Source organism: Elephantulus edwardii, unplaced genomic scaffold, assembly GCF_000299155.1.
Source record: "Elephantulus edwardii isolate Elephantulus edwardi_28Jun2011 unplaced genomic scaffold, EleEdw1.0 scaffold00361, whole genome shotgun sequence".
In the NCBI taxonomy this organism is placed as follows: domain Eukaryota; kingdom Metazoa; phylum Chordata; class Mammalia; order Macroscelidea; family Macroscelididae; genus Elephantulus; species Elephantulus edwardii.
Genome location: NW_006400111.1, coordinates 144154 through 170114, shown reverse-complemented (window position 1 = coordinate 170114; position 25961 = coordinate 144154). Strand labels below are relative to the sequence as shown.

General features: G+C 42.4%; 1 protein-coding gene and 1 pseudogene across 2 annotated transcripts in view; one reads left to right on the top strand and one right to left on the bottom strand.

Moving 5' to 3' along the window:
* The window catches only part of PRKCB (protein kinase C, beta), a 553123-nt gene that overhangs the window by 445095 nt on the left and 82067 nt on the right, over positions 1-25961 (bottom strand). The gene's annotated exons all lie outside the window — the stretch shown is intronic.
* LOC102856853 lies at positions 1409-1798 on the top strand (annotated as a pseudogene).

Genomic DNA, 25961 nt, shown 5'->3' with positions numbered 1-25961 from the left:
ATATATAAAGTGGTGGGGGAATATAGGTTCCTCTTTCAGCAGAGAAACTCTACCAAGGAGTGTATAGGTAAAGAAAGACTAGGATTGGGGCATAGGGAAAATGAAGAACAGATAAAATCAGATATCACTGTTTTTAGAAATCAGTGAGAAAACCTGCAATCCTTAGCCACGCTTATAAAAAACAATCTTTTTTTCTTTTTAAAACATTATCTTGTGGTAAACATAAAACCAAAACTAAGAAGTCAATGGAGCTATTTTTTTTGCATTCAATTCAGTGACATTCACTACTTACATTCATCATTTTGGACAGACAACACCACTCTCACCTCAAAAACTCACACAGCACAAACAGAAACTCAGTCCCTTTTGTGCAATAGCACCACATTCCCCTTCTCCCCCTCCAAGGCCTTAGGAATCCCCCGTAAACTTTGGTCTTTATTCTAGAAATGTCCTGGAAGTGGATCATGTACTATTTGTCCTTTTGTGTCTGACTTAATTCACTCAGCAGAACGTTTTCAAAGGTCATGTGTGTCCTACATATTAATATTAGCACAGCTTCATTTCTCTTGAGGCTGGATAAAACCTCACGTATGGATGGACCACTGTGTCTAACCCGTCATCTGTTGATGGACAGTTGGGTTGTTTCCTCATTTCTCCTCTTGTGGACACTCTGTGATGCCAGTCAGTGTTACAAATGCCAACAGCCAATCACTGATGTCACTAGCTAACATCGCCACCCCCTTACTGCCTTAAGAGGAGATGAAGAAACTGACTCATTGGTGGTCTCTTACACCTGTGGAAATTGATGAGACCAAGTGATGAGATTCCCCTTCACACACACACTGAGACCAAGATCAAGTCTTGAGTCCCAAAGTAAAGCTCTTAACCAACACCATTCAGAAAAATTACAGGAACAAGTACTGCCTTCTGGGAACATAGGATGGGCCAGCCATGTATTAAGAATGTTACAGACATTATCATCATTAGATTTTCAGTGCAATCCAAGGAAGTAGGTATAACCATTATCACCCCTCACTGGACAGAGACGCAAACAAAGGAACAGAGGTTAAAAAAATGACCTCGTCGAGATCATGCAGACATGAATTATACAGTGCCTGAAAACAGCTGCTGCTGTCAGATGCCGTCAGCTTGACCGTGACTCCTAGCAACCCTAGGAACACAAGAGTTGAACCTTGGCCCCTCCTGCACCAGCATCATGACCTCTGTTTTGCTCAAGTCCACTGCTGTAGTCGCTGTGTCACTTCATCTCATTGAGGGACTCCTCTTTCCCTGACCCTCCACCCCGGTAGGCTTTCACCAAACCACAGGCTCTTGTTAAAAACTTTATTATTATTACATTAAGAATATTAACTTCTGGTGCAGGCACACTTGCAGCCTGGTCACCAAGATGTCGTTCCCAAAGTACAAGCCACCGCGCCTGGTCACCCTACCTGCTACCCTCGACCCAGCCGAATACGGCATATCTCCAGAGAGCCGGCTGGCTCAAACCGAGCGGCTGGCCATTAGATTCCGGCTTAATTGGGAGTATCTGCTTCGGCTCAATGACCCCAACCGGCAGATGATCATTGAAGATACTGCCTTGACTCGATGGACCTATGCAAGCTCTGCGAACGTGTGTCCCAATTTCAGCCCCACTCCCAAGCTCTCCCTCATAGCAGCTGTGTTTGGCCTTGGGCCCCTCTTCTTCTGGTATGATGTTTTCCAAACAGAGAGAGACAGGAAAGAAAAACTTATCCAGGAAGGAAAATGGGAACAACCATTTAACATCTCCTATTAATTCCGATGGAGATGATGATGTATTATTGCTTAAACAAATCTTCCATTAATCATTAAGAAAAATATTTACTTCCTTAATGTGGCTGTGTGCCTTCCTATCTCAGGGCCTTTGCATAGGCTGTGGCTGTGTCCTCTTCCTATAATGCCTTTCTGCAGATTTTCACTTGATTCTTATTTCAAGTTTGTCTCACATACTTGGAGCATAGTGTCACGAGAGGCCAATCACTGCAATGAGACCTAAAACTGGGAAAGACAGAAAGACCCTCAGCAAAACGGACTAATACTATAACAATGGGCTTGAACATGGCAGAGTCCATGACAATGGCACAAGACAGGGCACAGTTCCAGTCTGGTGTTCATAGGGTCACTATAGAGACTTTAAATTTCCATTCATACATTGTTGCACACTTTCCTCCCAATCCCACCCCTCCCTCTCAGTTCCCTTTTCTTTTTGAAGAGAAAAAAAATTCTTTCATTGTTACACAATCCCCACCACCCCGCTCCCCGGTCCACATTACTATGCAGCTCTTATTCTGGACTCTTGTCATGAAAATACCTAATCATATATTCCTTTTAAACAGTTCTCTCCCTCATCTGTTTCAATGTAGTATACATTATTTATCCCCTCTTTTCCTTTTTTTTTAAAATTTTTAATTTTTATTATTTTGTGTGTGTGTGTGCGCCATCAAATCAGATCTGACTGTACAGGAGAAGACTGTCCCTCCTTCTCCAGCAGAGCATTTGATGGATTTGAATTGCACACCTCTGGGATTGCGGTTCAACTTCTTGCCACTCAGCCACCAGAGCTCTGATTTAGCCCCTCCTTTCTTAAGGTCCCCCCAGCCCCGATGTCAGTCCTGTTTTACAACAGTGGGACTAGGCGGTATTTGTCCTTTTGTGACTGAGATATTTCACTCCGCATAATGTTACTATGGGCCAACTTGATGGTATCTAACAACAGCTTTCTTGTCGAAGAAAACTCTAAATTTCAGAATAAGACAGATCATCTTAATACATCTTCTCACCCACCCTATTTCCTTTACAGCAATTATATACTACAGTCACATTCTTGTCTGTGAAACTGTTTATCTGTCTCCCTATTACACAGCAAAGTCTGTGAGATAAGATCATGTCTAATTTGGTCACGTAGGATAACTCTGAGGCAAGGTATGCAATGGTTACATACCTTCCTGCTAACTGAAAGTCCGTGGTTTGAGCCCACCAGTCAGTCGCTCCATGGGAGAAAAGTGCTGGTGAGTTGCTTCTGTAGACTGTTAGGTGGTGATGGTGTACCAGTGAGTTGGAACAGAACCACAGGTGACCCTCCAGTTGGTTTTCAGAGGCAGTAAGTCCCACAGGAGGAGAACGCCCATCTTTGTATCATGGAGCAATGGTGGATTTGAACCATGTACCTTTGTGTTGGCAGTATAATTCTTTTACCACTAAGGAATTATATCTGGAAGTTACACTCTGCCATACTTGGTCACTAGGAACTGGAATAGACTCTATGGCATCCAACAACAGTATAATGTTTGGTACCCAGTAGACTATCAATGGGAAAATGGGCAAGTGAATTAATAAATAGATGGCTGAATGTTAAAGACAGACAAGAGTCCTGAAAGGCTACATGGACCAATGCTTTCTCCATTCACCATTGAAGACATTAGGAGTCAAGGAGATAAATCTCAAGTCAGGCTGGGTGTATTTATCAGAACCTGGTCAACTGCACAAAACGGGACAATTACAGGAACTGGAGGATATTAACTCCGAGGTAAAGGAGAGCTAGCTGCATCAACAGCCAGTACCTGGGAGAGCCCACCCCAAGACACAGATGCATTTGACTGGGACTTCAGCTCCTGCAACAGGTCCTTTAACTTCACCCCGGGCACCCTCTACCATGCTGTTAAGCTGGACTGATTATCCTTTACAAAATTTAAAAAATAAAAAAAAATCCTTTTCCACATCAGAGAGCTGTGTAGTTTCTAGGTGCAAAATGCCCTTGCAAACCCACAGGAAGCGCTGTTTTTGGGTATCGCAGCACCGAGTCCCCACTTCCTTCGGGGGGAAGCATGAAGCCATCTGGCAGAAGTTGCTCTCAGCTCTATCCTGCCACCCCCTTCCTGGCCCAGCATTTTGCAAAGCACATCACACTGCCTACCCCCACCCACCTCCCTGGGCCACCGCACTCCAACAGAAACACCGAGCTCTAGCCTCATGGGCCCTTCGGCCCATTCACACAATCAGGCTCCAGGCTCCACAAGATCCTTGTAGTATTGGTAGGGTCAGCGTGTGGCACCAGACCTGGCACAGAGCAGGCCTTCCACAAGCCTTTGTAGGATCGCTGGCTGAACGGGTGAACCTTTCTCCTGGCCTTCAGAAGCTCTTGTCAGCCTTTCATCTGGCTTAGACAAGAGATTAGCTATGGTTTGGGGTATTCCTTTCATTCAAAAGCTAAATGATGGGTATATTAAAAACTTAAAAGGAACAATCACAAAAGAAAAAAATGTTTCCACCAAGTCAATGCTAACATCTGAGGATCCCATGTGTTCCACACTATGACTCCACTGCACAAGATTTTCTTTTTTTTAATAATTTTTGTAATACTGGTTTACTTATAAAGTTCGTATGCATTGTTTTTCACACCAGATCCTTTACCCACCCCTCCCTCCACCCATCAAATTGTGTGACCCTATGATTAACCACTCCCTCCTTCTCCACCCATCCTCACCCCTTTGCTCCTCACTCCCCTTGGATCCTAATACACGTTCTACAATAATGGTCTCATACAGTATTTGTCCTTATAGGACTGAGTTAGTTCACTCAGCATAATGCTCTCCAGTCCCTCTCAAGTTAGATAGTGATTTACAAAATCGTTGCTCCTTTGTGCTGCGTAGTATTCCATCATGTGAATGCACCATAATTTCTCAATCCGATTCAACTGCACAAGATTTTCCAAGTTGTAATCTTTGGGAAACAAACCACTAGGTCTTACTTCGGAGTTGCCTCTGGCTGGGTTCAACCTGCCAACCTTTCAGGCAAACACTTAGCCATTTATACCACCCAGGAACTTCTTGGAACACTACAAAAACAAAACCCACATCCACTGATGACTCACAGCGCCCTTACAAAAGAAAGTCTATGTTTCCACGGTGGTCGACTTTACAATACCAGCCTGATGGCAGGTTCAAATTTCTGGACTTCAGGTTAGTGATGGTCACTTGCACAACCACCATTGTGCTTCCTTCAGAGTTGCTGTTGTTCTTGTGTGCCATCAGGGTGACTACGACTCATAACTGTATGAACAACCTTGTTCCAAGAGCAAGTTCAGAACCTTGCTTTGACCTGCACCAGTGAGGAACAATATTGTTGCCATCAAGTCAGAACACCTCCTACAAGACCCTCCAGTGGGTTTTCAGAGGCTTTAAATTGCCCGGGAGAAGACTGTTCAGCTTTGTCCCAAGGAGCAGCTGGTGGATTCCAGTCACCTGCCTTTGGGTTGGCAGTGCAACTCTTTACCACTAAGCCATCAGGGCTGTGACAGAGGATGACTCTCAATGACAATCACCTCAGCAGAAGCAGGCTGGGCTGGGTTGGCTTGGGGGCCTTTCCACATATTAGTCCTTCTACCGAGAATGCTCCTCCTCCTCCCTTCACGTAGCTCATTCCATCTCTTCTCTGAGATATTACCATAAACGTGACCTCCACAGGAAACACACACCACCCTGAATCAGCACTCTCTCCGTGCTGCTTCTCCTTGGGCTCCTTACTGGCTTTCTCCACACCTGTTTTGATTTTCAGTCACTTTCCTCACCTGTTTTCCTCTGTTTCACGCATCACCTAGATGCAGGCTTTCAAGCTCATCGCCTAAATGCAGGTGAACACTTGGACTAGGTCTGCATTATCCACTTTCCCTCAGCTCCTAGCTCACTGCCTGGGTGCAGCAGATGCTCCACAGGCAGTCACCATGTGAAGTAACCAATTAACAAGAGGGGAAAGGGGTTCCCAAATTGTCACAGTGAAATACGAAACACGTAAATGCTAGAAGTAGCATCCCAAGCATCTTATATAGTTTGAAATAATGCCAAGTATAATGCATCTGAAATTGATGGGAAAGGTCTAATGGTGACTAATTTTATAAAACATAATATAGGGAGTTCCAGTGGCCTAATGGAAAAAAGCTGCACTGCAATTCCAGAGGTGAGCAGTTCGAATGCACTAGATGCTCTGCTGGAGAAGGAGGGACAATCTCCTCCTGTACCAGTTAGATCCAGTTTGACAGTACACACACAAAAATAATAAAAATTTTTAAAAAAACCATAATGCATGAGAATGATTGTATAAAACACAATGTGAATGAAGAATAGTGTGAAACACAATCAATATGAACTTTGTAAACAAATAAACAAAAACAAAAGAAAAACCAATTTAAAAATATTTTAACATTTTAATGACATTATAAGGATCTCTGGTGGCCTAGTGGCAAGAAGCTGTGCTGCAATCTCAAAGACATGCCATTCGAGGCCATCAGCTGCTCCATGAAAGGATGGACAGTCTCCTGTGTAATTAACAGCCTCTGAAAACCCACCACAGTGTCAGCTATGGGTCAGTTCCACCTCTACATTGCACAACAACAATAATGCTGCTATGGTTCGAAAATTTTTTCCAAGGCTGAAAGGCAAACTGGAAAAGAAAAGAAGTAAAAATTTGCCAAATGCCTTGTGTTGCAAAAAGTGTGACTGGACTGGATTCACCTATTAAGAGACAAAGGAGCTCTGGTGCATGGTAGGGAGCTGCACTGTTAACCCAAAAGGAGGCCTCTCTGGCAGTTCAAATCCACCAGCTGCTCCCCAAGAGAATGATGGGTAATCTCCTCCCACGAGATTTACACCTTCTGAAAACCTCAAGGAGGTTCAAGTATGAATTGGTTCCTATTTGACAGCAATGACTGATTAAAAGAAAAAGACTATTCACAAGAGGAGAGATGGAAACAATCAAACTTTCTATCAGTGACAAAGGGACAAAATATGGTGCACACACTTCTTAACATTGTAGTCAATAAAAATATGCTACAGTGAGGGCAATCAATCAATACACAAAGAATAAAACAGTGCATAGAAGAGAATATCTTATGCACTATTTTACTCAATGTGTATTGAAAAAGAGAAGTGCAGTTTTGATAAATGCTACAAGATGGCTGACCTTTGAAAACAGTATGCTAAACCCTGCTCTATCCTGAGCCAATCTCACTCTCTCCAATACCCTACCCCAATTATCTTAGTTACTGTGCCAATCCATCTCTTCCAGGGTCGTCTTCTCCCATGCTGTCTCTCCACCCTTCCAAAGATAATATTCTTTATCCAATTAATGGTCCTTCCTGGTGACATGTCCAAAGTTTGTGAGACATAGCTTCAAAATCCTAGCCTCCAAGGAGAAACTTGGTTTCATCATCTCCAGGACAGACTTTGTTTTCTTGGTAGTCCATGGTATGTTCAAGACTCTTCTCCAGCACCACAATTCAAAGGCATCAATTCTTCTTCTGTCATCCTTAGTCGTTGTCCAGCTTTTAGATGCATAGCAAGTAATCACAAAGACCATAACCTGGGTCAGGTGCACCTTAATCTAGACCGACATCATTGCTCTTTAGCACTCTGGAGAGGTCCCTGACAGTAGATTTTCCCAATGCAATTCGTCTTTTGATTTCCTGACTGCTGGCGCCAACAGTGTTGATTGTGGAGCCAACCAAGCTAAAACTGTTAACAGTCTCAATCTCTTCTCCATTTATTATGGTGCTGCCAATTAGCTCAGTGGTGAGAATCTTTACTTAGTTTCCTTACTGTTGAGATTCAATCCACACTGAAGACTGCCGTCCTTAACAGCAAACACTTCAGGTCCTCCTCCGTTTTGGCAAACAAGGTTGTGTCATCTGCATAACTCAGGACATTTGACTTACATGAGATCAGCAAATAGGAGAAGCCAAAGTTTATGAATGGTTACCAGATTCAATAACTACAATGATGGGCTTTTAAAGCACACCGGAGATTGTGAGAATAGTGCAAGATTGGGCACAGTTTGATTCTGTTGTCCCCAGGGTCACTATCCATCAGGTAGCAAGGGTACCTAACAAGTGATATAGGGGACACAGGGAAAGGGAATTCTTGCTTGGGGTTGGGGGTTGAGGGGGCTAGGCATTGAGTTTCTAGTAATGATGGCGGTGGAATGACCTGGACAAGGACCATGCTCACAAGAGGAAGACTGTAGCCAATGTCACAGAATTCATACATGTAAAACTGTTGCACTGGTACATATTTCATTGTGTCTTTTTACCACAATAAAAAGAAGAATATTGTAAAAATAAAAGGAAAACTAGTAAAGCATGTATGGGAATCCAAAGGGGGAAAGGGTGGGAGGAGAGGGGTGAGGATGAGTAAGGGGACATCACAGGGTTGTACAATTTGGTGGGTGGAGGGAGAAGGTAAAGGAAATGGTAAATTTCTGGTGGGGACCTGAAAAAACAGGGTGATCATGGGCCTAGTCCAATCATGATCAATTTTATAAAACAGAACAAATGAGGATGACTATGAAATCCAATGAGAATGAAGAATAGTGTGAAACACAATGTATACAAACTTTGTAAGCAAACCAATATAAAATAAATTTTTTCAAAAATAATGGAAAGACAGACTTATAAATTGAAAAGAAAAATCAAAACCCATATATAGATGTTTCACAAGATTGTTGCTGAAAATAAAATGACACGCAACGAAAATAAAGAAATAAGGAAAGTTGTGCCTTAGGTCGAAAGAAGTATACCAGACAAAATTCAAAGCACTGAAATTCTGCCCAGGACAAAGATAGATAACATTTTTAAATGACATCCGCATAATAACAAACCCAGTGTTGATGCACTTGCCACGTGTCTGGCATGCCAGGGTTGGAGCTTGGCTATGTCCAATTTCACAATGAGGACTGAAGACTCATAAAACTGGTATCTCTTTCACAGAAATGCATTCAAAACAAGTAAAGCAAAATTTATTACAAGTACAAAGACATGATGAAAAAAATCGTAAGTGTAATGGAAGCCTAACATATAATCCAATCTCTGAAAAATCAGTAGATGGGGCATTTAATTCAAGAAAATAGGGAGAAGTAATAAAACTGAAAACTAAAGGAGAAATTAAGGTATCATGAACTAGAGAAAACAGAACTGAAGAATTATATTTAAAGAGTGATTATTTAAAAGAGAAGTAAAGCTCTGGCTAAGCTCATCAAGAATAAATTTTTTAAACAAAAATAAATACCTCTTAGTAGGAATAAGAAAAGGAAGAGAATTACAGATGGTACGGCAATGTTTCAAATCACTAAAGAATAATAATCCTATGCTTTAAACAAGAAACTCAATTAAATGCTTATTCTTGAAGAAATATCAGTTACATTTTTAAATTTACTAATAATGACCATGAAATTAAGTTGGGGGGAAAAAACAAAACAGAAAACAATCTGACGTCACAGTGCAGAAAGTAAGGGGCTGTTTACAGACAGGTCAGCAGTTCAAATCCACGAGAAGGCTGGTCTCCTCCACTAAAAATGTCAGAAACCCAATGAGGGGGGATCGAGGGTTGGAGTCAACTCAGTGTCCAAGTTTAATTTTTGGTGTGGAAGCATTACATGAGGAGTTTTTGCAGTATAGTGAATTACGTGTTACACTGTCCAGAGATTCGAAACCACCAGCCAGCCACTACAAGAGGAAAAGACAGGCAGTGTCCTCCACAGGGCGCCTATAAGTCCCAATCTAATTGACAGCAGTGAGTTTAAGCGTTAAACAGAAGGTCAGCCAAAGCAAGCAAGACCCTCAATGAGCTGGAGCAACACACTGGCTGCAAGAATGAGCAGACCGAGGGTGGGGCAGGATGAGGCCACGTTTCGCTCTGTTGTGCACTGGACCACCACAAGTACTCAGCGTACTTAACAACATCATGCTGAATAAACTAACTCGGTGTGTAAGGATAAATACTGCAGAAGACCATCATCATAAAATCAGAAGGATAACCAGTAAGACATGAACGCTCTCCAAAGAGGAAAAGAGGAGGGGACAGAAAAGTTGAGAGTGGGTGGGGGGAAAATCACAGGGTCACAGGGAGGGAGTGAAAAAAACAAACACAATGTACATGAATAAAACACAATGTAAACAGATTATTGTATGCAAACTAATAAAAATTTTTAAAAAAAGAGAGATGGAAGGTTTCCAGATGGGTTTGGTTGTTTTTTAAAAAACTTCTTAAGTTGATATTTTAATGAAAGCTTACAGAAAAGTTAGATTTCCATTCATTCATTGTTGTTGCACATTTACCTCCCTACTCCCTCCCTCAGTTCACTTTTCTCTTTAAAAAGAGTCTTTCATTGTTGCAATTCCCAGATGATTTGATCAAAACAGCAAAATTTGTAAAGAATAGCAAACATAAGACGTAAATTACAGATAAATCTTATTGATCACTATAAAAGCAAAGATTCTAAATAAAATAATATAAACAAATGTAATCCAATAATGTTCTTTGCTATTACTTGTTATGCATCAGAGAGTTGGACAATGGCTAAGGAGGATAGAAAGAGAATTGATGCTTTGAGCTGTGGTGCTGGAGAGGAGTATTGAGGGTACAATGGACTGCCAAGAAAACAAACAGATTCATCCTGGAAAGGGTTAAACCGGGCTGCTCCTTGGAGGCAAGGATTTTAAGGCTCTGTCTAACATATTTTGGACATGCTGTAAGGAAGGACCAGTCCTTGCAGAGGGACATCATGCTTGGTAGAGTGGAGGGACAGCACAGGAGGGGAAGGCCCTCTATGAGGTGGATTGATTAAGTGACTGGGATAATTGGGATGGGAGTGTCGGAGACAGTGCAATTGGCACAGGACAGAGCAGAGTTTAGGGCTGTTGTACATAGGGTCGCTATGAGTCACAAGCAACTCAATGGCACATAACAACAACAATCCAATAATGTAATAAAAAGTAATAAAGCTAGAATAAATAAAATACTGGGAAACAGTTTAACAATCAGAAACATCTTTATCATAAAGATCAATACACAGAGGTGCTACTTCAAACAACAGCAAACAGAAAATAACCCAAGATGGCAAATGATGGTGGTAGGGAGAGCCTGGGTTGTTTCAGTAAATTTTTGCTCTATCAATGCAATGACAATCTCAACAATCATTAAAAAAATCAATGTGTAGAGAAAAACGTAATAAGGTAAAATGTTTACATCATGTATCTTTTTTTTTTACATCATGTATCTTAATTAAAAAGAAAGACTAAATTGATATCATGGCATGAGATTTTTTTTTTTTAAATAACCACAATAACTGCATGTACTTATATGCACAGACCAATACTGAGATGACACACAAGTGGTAACATCATCAGCCTTGGGACAGGATGATTTTTCTCCTTTCTTTTTTCTGTGGTGTTCATATTGTTCTGCATTAATCATAAATCAGAGCTTGCAGTCACTGGATTGCTCAGGGGACTAAACCTGGAACACTCTGAGCCACTGAAGACCACTGCTGAGAAATCAGATAACACGTAATCCAAGCCTGACTCTCCTGAATTCTCCTTCTATGATTAATGTCAAACCAGCCTAAGGGCAGTGCTTGCCAGCATTCCCGTCATACTGCTGGCAAAGACTGCCATGTCCAGCACACTCCATTCACCCAAGTCCTGCAAAGATACTAGCTTCTTGCTTCTACTCCTCAAGCTTCATTCTGCTCCTCCAGCCTCTCCATCTCATGTCTCCTTGTAACTTTTCTTTCCTCTTCATCTGAATTTACTTTCTATGTGAAGGAAAGAAGAGGGCTTCAGTAGGTTGGAGAGGTGGTTGAACATGAGCTTCCATCGCTCTCTGCCCCATCATTTCTGTATGTCAAGGACTAGTACACCAGCTGATCCAAATTTGTCCTGTTAACTAATCAAGAGGTGAGGACTTCCAAAACTATTATAAGGATGATAACTGATTTATATCCATTTTACAAGCTGGTTCCACTCATGTGGAATAATGGAGATAGAATATTCCAGGCTGAGATAAGAAGACTTGGCTAATAAATTATAAAAGACTAGTAAAACATGTACAGGAACTCGGGCAGGGGGGCAGAGAGGTGAGGATAGGTGGGGGTGAAACCACAGGGCTGCACAGTTTGGTGGGTGGAGGGAGGAGGAAAGCAAATGAGAAGGATCTAGGTGAAAAGAAATGATAGGCAAAGTCCAAAGGTGATTAATTTTACAAAACCTAATGCATGAGGCTGATTGTATGAAAGACAATGTGAATGGAGAATAGTGTCAAACACAATGTACATAAACTTTGTAAGCAAACCAATCAAAAATAACGTGAATAGAATATATAAGAATGATTTCATGAAACACAATGTAAATGAAAGATTGTATAAAGCACAATGTATATGACTGAAACAAAGTAATTATTATATGAAAACCAATAAAAAAATTTTTTTTAAAAAAGGACACTTTACTTGGCTAACAGTCACTTTCTGATGCTGACAATTTTAAATCTAAGAATTCACTTCATCTCTAAGTCATTATTTCCTCCTCTGGAAAAAAAAATGGTTCCAATATATCCCTTTACAATGTATGAAGCTCCCATGCTGCTGCTGTTGTTATATGCCATCTAGTCACTTGCAACTCATAGCAACCCTATGTAGAATAGCCATGAAACCTTCTCTATCCTGTGTCAACCTTATTGTCTCTGACACATCAACCCCCATTACTCCAGTCACTGAATAAATTCATCTCATCGAGGATCTTCCTCTCTTGCACTGTCCCTCCACCCTTCCAAGCATGATGTCCCTCTCCAAGGACTGGCATACAATATGCCCATAGTATATGGGATGGAGCTTCAGAATCCTTGCCTCCAAGGAGCAGGCTGGTTTCACCTCTTCAGGATGAATCTGTGTGTTCTCCCGACAGTCCATTGTATATTCAATACTCTTCTCCAGAACCATAGCTCAAAGGCATCAATTCTCCTTCTATCTTCCCTAGTCCCATAAGAATAGAAAAATATATCAGTGGGCAGTCAATCAATGTATCGTAAGTAACACAACTTGCCTAATCACACAGTCTGTGTATGAGGGCCAGATAACTGAAAGAGTTTTGAATGTAAAACAATTGCATTGCACTGCTGCCTTTTTGTGATGCTGCTTGTGTGTTTGTTCAGTGCAGACCTGGTACCTCTTTGTAAAGTGGCCACAGAGGACACTCAGGCATCTTGGGGTTTTCTTTAATGAAATAGCCACAGAATAACTTAAGGAAGGAATCAAGAAAGAGAATAACAATCAATATTCATTTGAAGCGTGTGAGGCAGGATGGTTTTGTGGTACAGTTTAAGAGGCATAGCCTTTTGTGAATGGCCTATCAGGATCAGAAGGATGATGCAGAAATGGGCAAGGTTCAGATGTACTGCTGATTGTGAATGACGGGGTTTGTCAATGAGGCAGTTGAGTTCCTGAGTTAGTGGACAGCCAATCAATAAAACAGACGCTCTGCACTGTTGGAAATAGAAGCTGAAGATACAATTGATGTGTTCCTGCAGCAGACAGGAAGTATCTTCTAAAAAGAGAGCCCTCTTCACTCCAGAATTCTATTCCTATGGACCGGAATACATTCTCAATTAGAAAAGCACAGTTTGGTTCCACCACATCCTACTCCAGTACAGTTTTCTCTGCTTTTTCATCTCCCATTTACCTTTTCTTCACTGTACATGAAGCCCAGTGCATGTGCATAAGCATACTGAATTTTATCCTTTCTGTTTTGACTAATTGGCAAATATCACACCATAGCCAACATCAGCGGAGATAGGGGTGGGGAATATGCTGGTTCTATGAGCGTCTCTTTCTCCACTAGTGGCGTGCTCATTCCACTCTTGCCTTTATCCCAGCAAGTTATTTTGTTCTCACTGTTTAACAGAAATACAACAGGAAGAAAGAAAATCCTTGTGCTAATCTTGTTCAAATGGAGAATTTTAACCTTTTTCATCTATCATTATAAAATCAAAGGCAATTTCATAACTTTTGTCCAGATGGATGTTACACATAGAACAATGTGGTTAAGTAGGAGTAAATGACTCTGAAACAAATGAATCCTTGGTACTTTCCCTTCAAGTATTCTTGTTTAATAAGCTTATGGTTTAAAAAAAAATCACAATGCAAAGGTACTGTATACTTCAACGTGGGTTTGGTGGTTTGGGTGGGTGTTGGTTTTTTTTAATATGGAGCAGGACTAATATTTGGAAGCAGGAGTGGCATCCACTTCCTAAACCCCATGCCTCCGGAAACTATGAACTTAGATAAATGTGGATAGTTATAGAAAGGCTTCAGGCCTTTTATGTTCACGGTGTCGCTATGAGTTGTGCTTGACTCAAAGGCAATCAACAACAACAACAGGACTAATATTGTCCTAAGAACAACATGATCATCCTTGGAGTTAACAGCTCTGGCGCTTTGCAAAATAAGGGTCTCAAATCAGTGAAGAAAAGAACAAAAAATTGCTCATGACCTTAAAACATTTCAATCCACGCAATTAGCTGATGCTGCGTCCTGAAGCAAGGAAGATTTTCCGTCCTCCAAGGCCAGGACACAAGGCACAGCAAGGAAGGTGCTGTTGCATAGCATTCTCATGGAAACAAAAGAACTGAAGCTCTCTCAACACATCTGTCTACCACCAATTAAAGTTAGTGCTGAAGTCATCACCCAAGATATCCTCTCAGGGGCTCCCAGTCACAGGTACATCTTTATCACGGAAACCTAGGGAATCATGCCACTTATTAACAGCCATTTATTTCCGCAAATGTCACAGGGAGACGCGGGATCCAGCTGTCTCCCAATTTACACACACTTGAAAGCCTTCAGTGGTGCAGCCACAGGAGGGCATGGGCAGGGGGCCGATGGCTTTTCACACATTGCACTGGAAAGGTTTCTAATGGCACAAAAAGGGACGCCAGCCAAGCCACACACTGGGAAATTTCCTTCTGACCAGAGCTTGCAAAATGTCTGGGCTTTCTTGGGTGGAAGCTCCTTTCTTGTGTTAATGCAACGGGCAGACACTTGACAACCGCTTTCACAAGTGGCTTCAGTGATGCTCAGGCCTCATTCTCCTCTCTGGGGCTGGAGATTAGAGGAAAACCAACAATAAACCCTGCCAAACCCCTTTACTTCTTGTGGATAAGATCAGCACAAACAATAGGGTAGCACTAGTTTCTGCAGAACATATACTAAAAGTGGACCAATATGTGAAGATTAGCATGAAATCCTGCAAAAGGGCAGCACACAAATTTGGAATGTTGTTGCTGCTGTTGTTATTAAGTGCCACTGAGTCGCAGGAGACTCATAGCGACCCTATGAATGAAAGACCTGTATACTTGTGTAACTTTCGTCAGTTCTCCAGGTTCATAGGGTTTCCGGAAGCAAGCTATGACGGAAGTGGATGCCACTCCTGCTTCCAAACTTGTTTTAATCAGGGAGCTCCACCAAACACTGTCCACCGGGTAACCATTATCGCACTTGACACATCAGTGTCACAGTGTTCAGTTTCACAGCAGCCACAAATTACCTCTGTATGGCAAGTGGACAGACCAGGGCTATATAACCTTGAAGAATGTTTGACCAAAAACAATTAAAAACAGGCCTGACCATTTAAGAACCAGAGCATGGTCCAAACTCCATGAGTTCCTTCATTCCAAATTCCTCCATAATCATGCATTCTCATTGGCTCTCACCATCCAAAAACGCCCATCTGGGAGTATTCTGCTGCTTCTTTAACCTCCTCTTATTCGATGATACATGTTTCTTCATAAAGTCTTACATCTTTAATGATTTGTCCACCATACAGACTGAGTACACATGAGGGAACGATACATATTTAAAAAAAAGATGAACAAAGGCCTGAAGCCTTTCTATAACTATCATCATTTCTCCAAGTTTTTAGACTTTCCATTGGCATGGAGTTTAGGAAGTGGGATGCCAGTCCTGAATTAATCAGGGGGCTCCAACAAAAACTGTTCATGGTGGGTTGCCAATAATGGTGTTTGACCCTCCTATGGCCCAGCTGTCCGTCATCACAGCAACTCTATGTTATTTCAGTAGAGCAAAAAGAGGAAAAAATAGTAAAAAAGCCACACAATCCACACAGATCCTCAACCAAAACAAGAGTGCCATCGTACAAAGTCCACCACTTCACTAACTCCAAAATGGAGACAAGGGCCAGGCTTTATATGCTGCTGTTGTTTTTGTTAAGTGTCATCGAGTTGGTGATCCTATTAACAAAAGACCCTAACGCTCGCTGTTCTATAAACATTGTCCTCTTTCTAAGTTCATAGAATTTCCACAGGCATGTTTAGGAAGTGAATGCCACTCCTGCTTCCAAGCCTGTCTTAATCTGTGAGCTCTACCAGACATTGTCAATCATGCGTAACCATTACGGCAACTGATGCACCACTGGCACGCCGTTTAGTATCACAGGAATCCTAAGTTACCTACAGAAAAGTGCTGTACCACACAGGAAATGTTCATCTGAAATACAATTAAATTAGGTTCGAGGGACCAAATGACTATTTATAAAAAGAAACCTCGGCTTCTTTTTAAATTTGCAATATGTTCCATATGTTTAGGGATAAGAGAAATGACAATTGTGGAGAGGAAGTATGGGAAGTGCATACATTACGGGTATTGTAACTGCCAAGAAAACAAACAGATTCATCCTAGAGAGGGTTAAACCAGGCTACTCCTTGGAGGCAAAGATTCTGGGGCTTCGTCTGACATACTTTGGACATGTTGCAAGGAGAGACAGGTCTTTGGAGAGGGACATCATGCTGGGTAGAGAAGAGGGACAGCGCAGGAGGAGAAGACCCTCTATGAGGTGGATTGATTCAGTAACTGGGGTAATCGGGATGGCTGTTTCAGAGGCAGTGTGATTGGCACAGGATAGAGCAGGGTTTAGGGCTGTTGTACATAGGGTTGCTATGAGTCGCAAATGACTCGACAGCACATAACAACAACAACAACAACAACTCACTTTATAAAACAATAGGTGGATGAATAGTTGAATAAAGAATTCATTTGCTTTGTAAACTTTTACCAAAACCACAATGGACAATGGCTCACCTCATAATACTGTGCTCGTTTTGAAAACTCACCTATTTGAATCCAAACAGAAAACTATTACTCTAAAATAATGATGAGAATGTAAAGGAGAACAGCCAGGAGAGAAATTATGAGGATGTGCACACATCGTGCAGAACGGAACCAAAGTCACTGAGCAGCTTGGATAGAACCTGTCAAACGGGAGCCTAAACTGCTACCCAAGCCTTCAATGAAAAAACAAGAAATCTTTTTCTACATAGAAGAATGAATTGGGCAAAGTAGCTTGGCAAGTACCCAAGAAAGCACTTGACCCTTGGTTATGGTTTTAAGTCTGCTAAAAAGCAACATTTATTACAACCTGCCCAATGAGGGTGAGGGGAACCCTGGAAAACACAGATGTCTATTTAGCTGCATAAACACTGCAGATATACACACACTCAACTTCACCACCCAATGACAAGCACACAGAAGACCATCACAGATCCTTTTACCTTTTTCCTAGTGGCTTAGCGGTGAGGGGTTCCACTGCCAACACAAAGGCAGGCTGCGAAACGACCAGCCGCTCTGCAGGAGAAGGATGTGCAGTCCCCAACCTCCTCCCACACATTTTCCCAGCTCTGAAAATCCACTGGAGGCTCAGCCAGGAGCTGATTCTGACTCCATGGGACATAACAATAACAGCAAACAAACCAGCACATATGAAGATAAACACTGAAATCCTTAACCTGCTTTTTTCCTACCTTGCTAAACGGCATGACTATTTTTTTATTTTTTATTTTTTAGAGTTGGCATTTTTCATGACTGTTATACTCACTGGAGGGTCAGCAAAGGGTCAGTTCTGACTCGACGGCAATGAACTTGGGTGTAGTGTTGTAGTAGTATATCCTATCATACATATTAATGTTTATGTGTCTGTTGGATGCTTTCTATATTTCTATTGTTGTTGCTCCTGTTGATTGCCTTCGAATCGAGCATGGCTCATAGCGACCTTATGAACAAAAGGCCTGAAGCCCCACTATAACTGTCAACATTTATCAAAATTCACAGAGTTTCTGGAGGCATGTTGTTTAGGAAGTGGATGACACTCTTGTGTCCAAAAGACTTCCATTATAACTATGTAAAAGGGAGTTCTGTGGACTACTGGAAAGAAGTTATACTGCAATCCCAAAGGCACAAGGTTCAAATCCACCAGTTGCTTCAATGGAGAAGGATGGGCAATCACCTCCCATGCTATTAACTGCCTCTAAAAACCCACCAGAGGGTCAACTATGGATTGGTTCCAACTCAATGGTACACAACAACAACTATGTAAAATATCCAAATTAGAGTAAAGAAGATCAAATATTAGTAGATTGTTAAAAGGTGCCCCTCTTAAAAAAAATAAAGGTGCACCTCTGTGGGTGCTGAAACACCCTAAAATTATGGTAGATAGACAAAAAGATTAAGTCAGATCATGATGTCTTCAATAAATGAGGAGAGTAACTGCGCACCTAACAGTGAAAGCAGAGAAGAGGCTTCCAGTGTTTAATAGTCAATGAACGTAGGTCACTAACATGAGCTCTCCAACAAGGGCAGGCACTCAACGGAAGAAACAGGAAAGAAGAGGAAAGCAAAGTTCAAAGCTGAACCCCACGCTCCTGACAATAACAGGAGAGAGCATTTTCTCTTGAGAAAGTGTGAAAACACAAGTCTGCAAGTGTAGTGGGAAAAAAGAGAAGGGTTATCAAAAGGGCAGGGAATCATGGATGAAGTAGGTGAAGTCAAAGCATTAGGACCAGAGCTTGTCTCTCAGCCCACGTCTGAGCACTACACACAGACTGAAAGCAGCAGAGGGCAAGGTTCCAGTCTGCTCTTCAGAGTCGCTAGCAGTCATCATGCACGTGACTACACCTAATAACAACACACATAAAATCCAATGCAGTAGCTCAGAATGGTGTTAAAAAGGGAAGGGAGAGGGGATAAATCAGAGAGTGATATTGTTGCAGACTTCGCTCACTGTTGGCAAGTTGGAATCCACTCATACATGGTTGACTTTCATTAAGTTGGTTCTCTCTCTCTCTCTCTCTCTGTGTGTGTGTGTGTGTGTGTGTGTGTATACCATTAAATCAGATCTGTTACTGGCACTCTTGGAGATTGCCCCTCCTTCTCCAACAGATCATCTGGTGGCTTTGAACCATGCGCCTTCAGGATTTCCATAAAGTTTTTGACTCTGCAAATTGCATGGGAGTAGATCATCCATGTTCCCCCAGAAGGGGATGCTGGTGGATTCAGAATGCCAGAGAGAGGCAGGCTTTGTGTTAACAGTGTAACACCCTGTGAACTATATGGCCAGACTGGGACAGGCAGGAGCTAAGAGAGACAGAGGCAGAAGGTGAGAGAGGATAGCTGTGTTAGGCGGAAGGTACAAACAATCCTAAAATAAGTAAAAAAATGTGTGTTCTCTCTCTTCCTACACACCCATGCCATGTCACCTATGGGACCCGTATTATGTCCACAAGTCCAAGATCAGACTGGAGGAGCAGTCAAAACTCTAGCACTGCTCTGGGGAGTCTCCAACAAATAAATGCTCCAGAATAAAAGAGAGACACGTCACTTGGGATAACACTCAGTGGCCTAAAGGAATCACATGACTCGACTCAACTTTAAGAGAAAAGCAAACAGAAATACTGAGGTGCAATAAAGGGAATGGTAGATCATAAGTAGAAGGATAGACACAACAATAATCATAACACATAGGTAAACCACGGTTCTATGCCAAGCACTACTGAACACACCTTCTTCTTGTTGTTGTTATGTGCCATCGAGTCACTTGCAACTCATAGTGACCCTATGTACAACAGCCCTAAACCCTGCTCTGTCCTGTGCCAATCGCACCATCTCTGATACACCCATCCCAATTACCCCAATCACTGAATCAATCCACCTCATAGAGGGCCTTCCACTCCTGCGCTGTCCCTCCACCCTCCCAAGCATGATGTCCTTCTCTAAGGACCGGTCTCTCCTTACAAAATGTCCAAAGTATGTTAGACGGAGCCTCAGAATCCTTGCCTCCAAGGAGCAGCCCAGTTTAACCTTCTCAAGGAGGAATTTGTTTGTATTCTTAGCAGTCCATGGTACCCTCAATACTCTTCTCCAGCACCATAGCTCAAAGGCATCAATTCTTCTGTCCTCCCTAGTCATTGTCCAACTCTCTGACGCATTAACAAGTGATTGCAAAGACCATGGCCTGTTTCAGAAGCACCTTAGTCTCCAGAGAGACACCATTGCTCTTCAGTACTTTGGAGCGGTCCCTAACAGAGACTTACACGTATTAAATTTTGGAATCCTCATACCAATGCTATGAGGTGGATACCACTACTATTTTCAGGATCATCTCCATTTAATGGCAGGAACAACTGAAGCAAGGAAAAGTTTAAAAACTCAGCCAAGGTGACATAGGTGGTGCTTGGCAGAACTGGAATTCAAACCTGAGCAAGACAAGTGCAAAGGGCTTGGAAATGTTCTCAACTATTACTATGGTTGAACATTGATGAATGTATTTAGATGGATGGGTGGATGGATGGATGGATGGATGGACGGACCATCAACTAGCCATGCTGAATAAACCAATGACATTTACTAAGAAACAGAGATATACTGACTCACGCTCCACCAATCGGAGCTCACACGCCTGCAGGTCCTTTCTACATGCCCATCAGTTGTGACCATCTAGCCATGTCAACACCTATGCTCTCAACATTGCTGGCTCTCAAAAGGCTGTCACAGAGTTCTAACAAGACGAGGGGCCTAGCCAAGGCACCGTGTGTGCTCTCTACTGAAACTCTTCATTGTCACCTTGTAACCACAAGCCTGTTAACTGCCCAGACAAAGAAGCTCCTTCTTGGCAGAAGGTGCTGGGTGATAGTAAGTCCTTACAAACAAAAATAACCAAGCTCATGGCCGCCTGAAGATGGCCAGACAGGCTGTGGTCGAGAAAAAGCAGACACGACGAGGGCGGATGGAAGCAGAGAACAGACTCATGGTTGTGGCCAAACTAGTGGGGCCGGAGTCAGAAGTGATGGATTTTGAGGATTTCCTCTTCCTGGGCACAAAAACACACTTTAAAGTGGGAAATGGTTACCAACCAGCATGGCCCTAGTTAACAGCATTCTACTTCCTGGGTAAGAGAAACAAAGAGACAATGAGGAAGGCAGTTAGGAAAGTTCTAGTGTCCTGCTGTGAACCATAAGGACCTCACATGCCCCGGGCCAGCTTGTCTGCAGGCTCCTGGCCCCCCAACCCTATCCATTCAATAACTTCTCCAATGCCTCCTTGAGCTGAACCAACCTGTGCTTCCACAGCTGGTTCCAAGTGTTTAAATAGCTCAACAACCTTAAAAGCCACTTGGAGTCTAAGGTCTGTCCTAGGAAGCAGGCAGAAGACATCAGAGAGAGCATCAGTTTAGAGATGAAGACACAGCTACTCGCCAAAGAGAAAGGACTTGCTCTAAGTTCTCTTCTAATTAGGGAAATCTTGTCATAAACAGGTTGGTATTGATACCTTAAAAAATAAGAGAGAAATGAATAATGAGAGTCTGAGTCTTGTTAATTGTGGGATCCCAGATTGTTCAAAAAAAGTCAGAATGCGGGAGCATGCCTGGGGCTTTGCTGAGTGTGGGTAAGTAAGGCCAGAAACACACAACTTGTAGGTAGCCTTAGGGACCAACAACGTCAACTGGGGTACCATTCAAGGTGTTTTGTCAGCCAGACTCTCAGAAAGTCTATGAGATGTTTTGGGATTTGGATATTATAGACCAGAGCCATCTTCAGAAAGAGAATGGAGAGGGAAAATGTTCGTGGTGCCAGTAGCCCCAGCAGAAGACAAACCATCCTTCCTTAATGTCTAAGTTGACAGGCACAGAGCTGAATCAGGCTGAAGGATAAGAATGTGAGGAGGAAAAAAAATGACACACACTTAAAGGAGATAATAACTGATTTGTCCATTATATATGTTATGAAAATGGGGGGGGGGAGAATGTGAGGAGGAAGCAAGCACTGAAGGGGGAAAAATTGTCTTTGGGGGATGTTGGAGGAACAAAGCGGAGTCCCTGAATGGTGTCAACAATCAACCCATTCAGTGGATAAGCTGAAGGTTGAAGGTGCAGGTTCACCCAGAGGGGCATTGAAAGAAAAATTCTGGCTGTCTGTTTCTGAGAAGTCAACCACTGAAACTATCTGGAGCGTGGTGCTAGCCTGATACTCACAGGAGCAGCATGAGTCAGAATCAACTCCAGGGCAACTGGCTGGGCTCATACAGGCAGAGAAGACAGAGGATAGACTGCTCTTGTTATGTGTCGTCAAGTCACTTTCGACTCATAGCGAAGATACAACAGCTCTGAATCCTGCTCTATACTGAGCCAACCTTACTGTCTCTGACACACCTGCTCCCATTAACCGAGTCACTGAATCAATGCATCTCATCCAGGGTCCTCCCTACCAAGCATGATGTCCCTCTCCCGGTCCCTCCTTCTAACATGCCCAAAGCATGTCAGACGAAGCCTCAGAATCCTTGCCTCCAAGGAGCAGCATGGTTTCACCATCTCCAGGATGAATCTGTTTGTTTTCTTGGAAGTCCATGGTATAGTCAATACCCTTCTCCAGCACCACAGCTCAAAGGCATCAATTCTCCTTCTATCCTCCCTAGTCATTTTCCAGCTCTCTGATACATACCAAGTAACTGTGAAGACTAAGTAGCCTAAAAAAAGAGACAAGCAGTAATAACAATAAAAATAACCCTTTATTGAGCACCTAATGTAGCCAAAACTTGCCAGCTCTTAAAAAGAGTATTCCAACACTCATAATCACTTTTAAGAGGTAAAGATGAGATTGAATGCTTTGTCCAAAGTCACACAGGCTGGGATCTGAACCTGTGTCTGTTCTATTCCATAGCCGAGCTTCCCAGAGTAAGAGAAAAAAGAAAAAGAAGCAGGCAAGGGAAGCCCCTCTTACGAAAAGGCTTGATCCAGCTACAAGTCAAGATGAATCCCTTTAGCAGAGCCAGTCAAATAGCTAAAAACAGTGGAGGCAATCACTCCTGGATAACTGCCAGGGATGGAGGAAGCTCTGACAGTTTAAACCCACTAGAGGAGAAAGATGTGCAATCTCTTCTCATGACATTTACAGCCTCTGAAACCACTCTGACGGGTCAGCAGTGAGTTGGTTCCAACTCAATGGCAATGAATTGGGTTGCTGAGTTGGCCAGAGCTGGGAAGGAAGGGAGAGGGTAGTAGAAATTAATAGATAATAAACATTTATTTGGGTGATGGGAAAAGTAATATACAATAAAGGTTTGATCAGACATTGTAATCAATTAATTATATTAATTAAATATAATTAATGTTATAAATAGGAAGCTCTGTTGGTCTAGTGATAAGAAGCTGCACTGCAAGCACAAAGGCCCGTAGTTCGAATTCATCAGATGCCCCGAAGGAAGAAGATGTGCAATCTCTTCCCATGCGATTTACTGCCTCCGAAAAGCCACTGGTGGGTCAGCTCCGACTTTGCTATCAAATAAATGTGCCTGAGTGACTGAATGACAGATCAATATGATTTATAAACTTTCACTCAAATCACAGTCAAATACACAAATTTAATTAAAAAGATGATGGCCAAGGACTTTTTGGGTGGAAGATTCAAATTCCGATCCAGGGGACGTACACAACTCTGTCAGCCTTCTAGAATCTCTGTTTCTGCCAACGATAACGCATTAATAGTAATGCACTTGGCTTATGGATTAAAAGAAAGTTGGCTTGTGAATTAAAAGAAATAAAATAGATTAAAATTTCACACAGTGCCTGGGAAATGGTGATGAGTCAACGAAATTTGTTATCATTGTTGAGTTCACTCAGTCAATTCAGCTTCACAGTAATCTACCAGAGTAGAGCACAGCCGGAGTGTGGACCATTCTCACCAATGCTGCTGTGCTGGGAGCCCCATGTAGCAGCCACTGTATTTGTTAATCCATCTCACTGAAACCACTGAGTTGAGAGTCTTCCTCGTTTTCATTGTGCCGCTACTTTATAAGCATGATGGGGTTTTTTCCCCATGAACTGTCCCTCCCGATACAACGTCCAAAGTATGTGAAATGACGTCTTGCCCTCTGCACCACTAAGGAGCAGTCTGGCTGTACTCCTGAGAAACCTTTGTTTATTCTTTTGGCAGTTCACTGTAGATTTCATGTTCCACATCAACACCACAACCCAAAGACTCTTCGAAGGTATTCCCTATTCATTGCCCAACACTCACGAGCATAGGAAGCAACTGCAAACACCATGCTTGGGTCAGACACTGCTTAGCTCTCAAAAGCAGCACTTTTGCTTTTCAGCACTTTAAACCTGCCCGCTGCAATATGACACGAGATTTCTTGATTGTGTTCCCACAGGTATTGATTTTGTATCCAAGTTAAAGGAAATCCTAGACAATTTCAATTTTTCCTGTTTATCAGGATGTTTATTAGTCCAGTTGCCAATTTTTCTTTTCCTCATATTGCTATATATGACTCATACTGAAGGCTGCAGTCTTTAATGTTCAGGAAGTGCTTCAAGTTCCCTTTATTTCTAGCAAACAAGGTGGTGTCATCTGCATGGTATTGATTGTTGTTTGTTGTTAAATGCTGTCAAGTCATAGATGACTCATAATGACCCTATGAATGAAAGGACTGAGGCTGTTCATAGAGTTTCCAGAGGCAAGCCGTTTCGGAAGTGGATGCCACTCCTGCTTCCAGGCTTGTTTTTAACCAGGAAGCTGCACCAAACACTGTCCACCATGGGTAACCATTATTGCATTTGGCACATCAGTGTCACAGTGTTTAGCATCACAGCAAGCATGAGTTAAACCTCTGTACAGCAATGCACAGACCAGTGCTATACCACCTAGAAGAATATTTGACAAAAAAACAACAACAACAATTTGAACCAGACTTGAGGGCCACAGATTAAAATCACCCACCTTGGGCTTGGTAGCATAACTGTCTGTCCACTAGGCCAACGTAGCTCTCTCTGTTGTTGTTGTTCTTGTTGTTGTTATTGTTGTTAAGTGTCGTCGAGTTGTGAACGACTCATAACGACCCTATGAATGAAAGGCCTGAGCACTGTTCATAGAGTTTCTGGAGGCAAGCCATTTCGGAAGTGGATGCCACTCCTGCTTCCAGGCTTGTTTTGACTGGGAAGCTCCACCAGACACTGTCCACCATGAGAAACTGTTATCGCATTTGACACATGGGTGTCACAGTGTTTAGCATCATATTATTGGTAATGGACTTTATTATCACATTCCTCAGGTATCCTAGTTCCCAGTGTAGAATTAGAAAGAAATAAGATGAGACTTGACTAATCTCTTTGCTGCTGAGTGGAAAGCTACTCCCAGCTGACCTACCACTGAATTCTGAAAGGCCATTAATTGCACGAGATAATACTGTACCTCCTTCTTCCCCTGAACACCTGGTGGCTGTGAACCTCTTGCCTTCAGGTTACCAGCACAACACTTTGCCCACTAGGTCAGTAGAAGTCTCTAAGCTAAGTCTATTGTGGTTGTATTGTTGTGAGGTGCAGCTGAGTCAAGTTCAACTCAGAGTGACACTATGAGCAACAAAACCTAAGACTGGTCACCTACCACTGCAATGACCTCATGTGTATCAGAGAGGATAAGGATGGTTTAGGATAGGTCGGAATTCGGGTCTGCTATTCTTAGGGTCACTGTGAGGCACACTCAACTCCATGGCACCTAAAACAACAATTTTAAAATCAGTTTGGTAGCGGCTTATGGAATAGCTCTGATGGCTTAGTGGTAAGGAGCTGCACTGCCAACCTAAAGATGTTGTGGTTGTAGTTGTTGTTGTTATTGTTGTTGTTGTTGTTATGTGCCATCAAGTGACTTGCGACTCATAGTGACCCTATGTACAAGAGCCCTAAATGCCGTTCTATCCTGTGCCAACCTCGCCATCTCAAACACACTCATTCCCATCACTCCACTCACAGAATCAATGCATCTCAT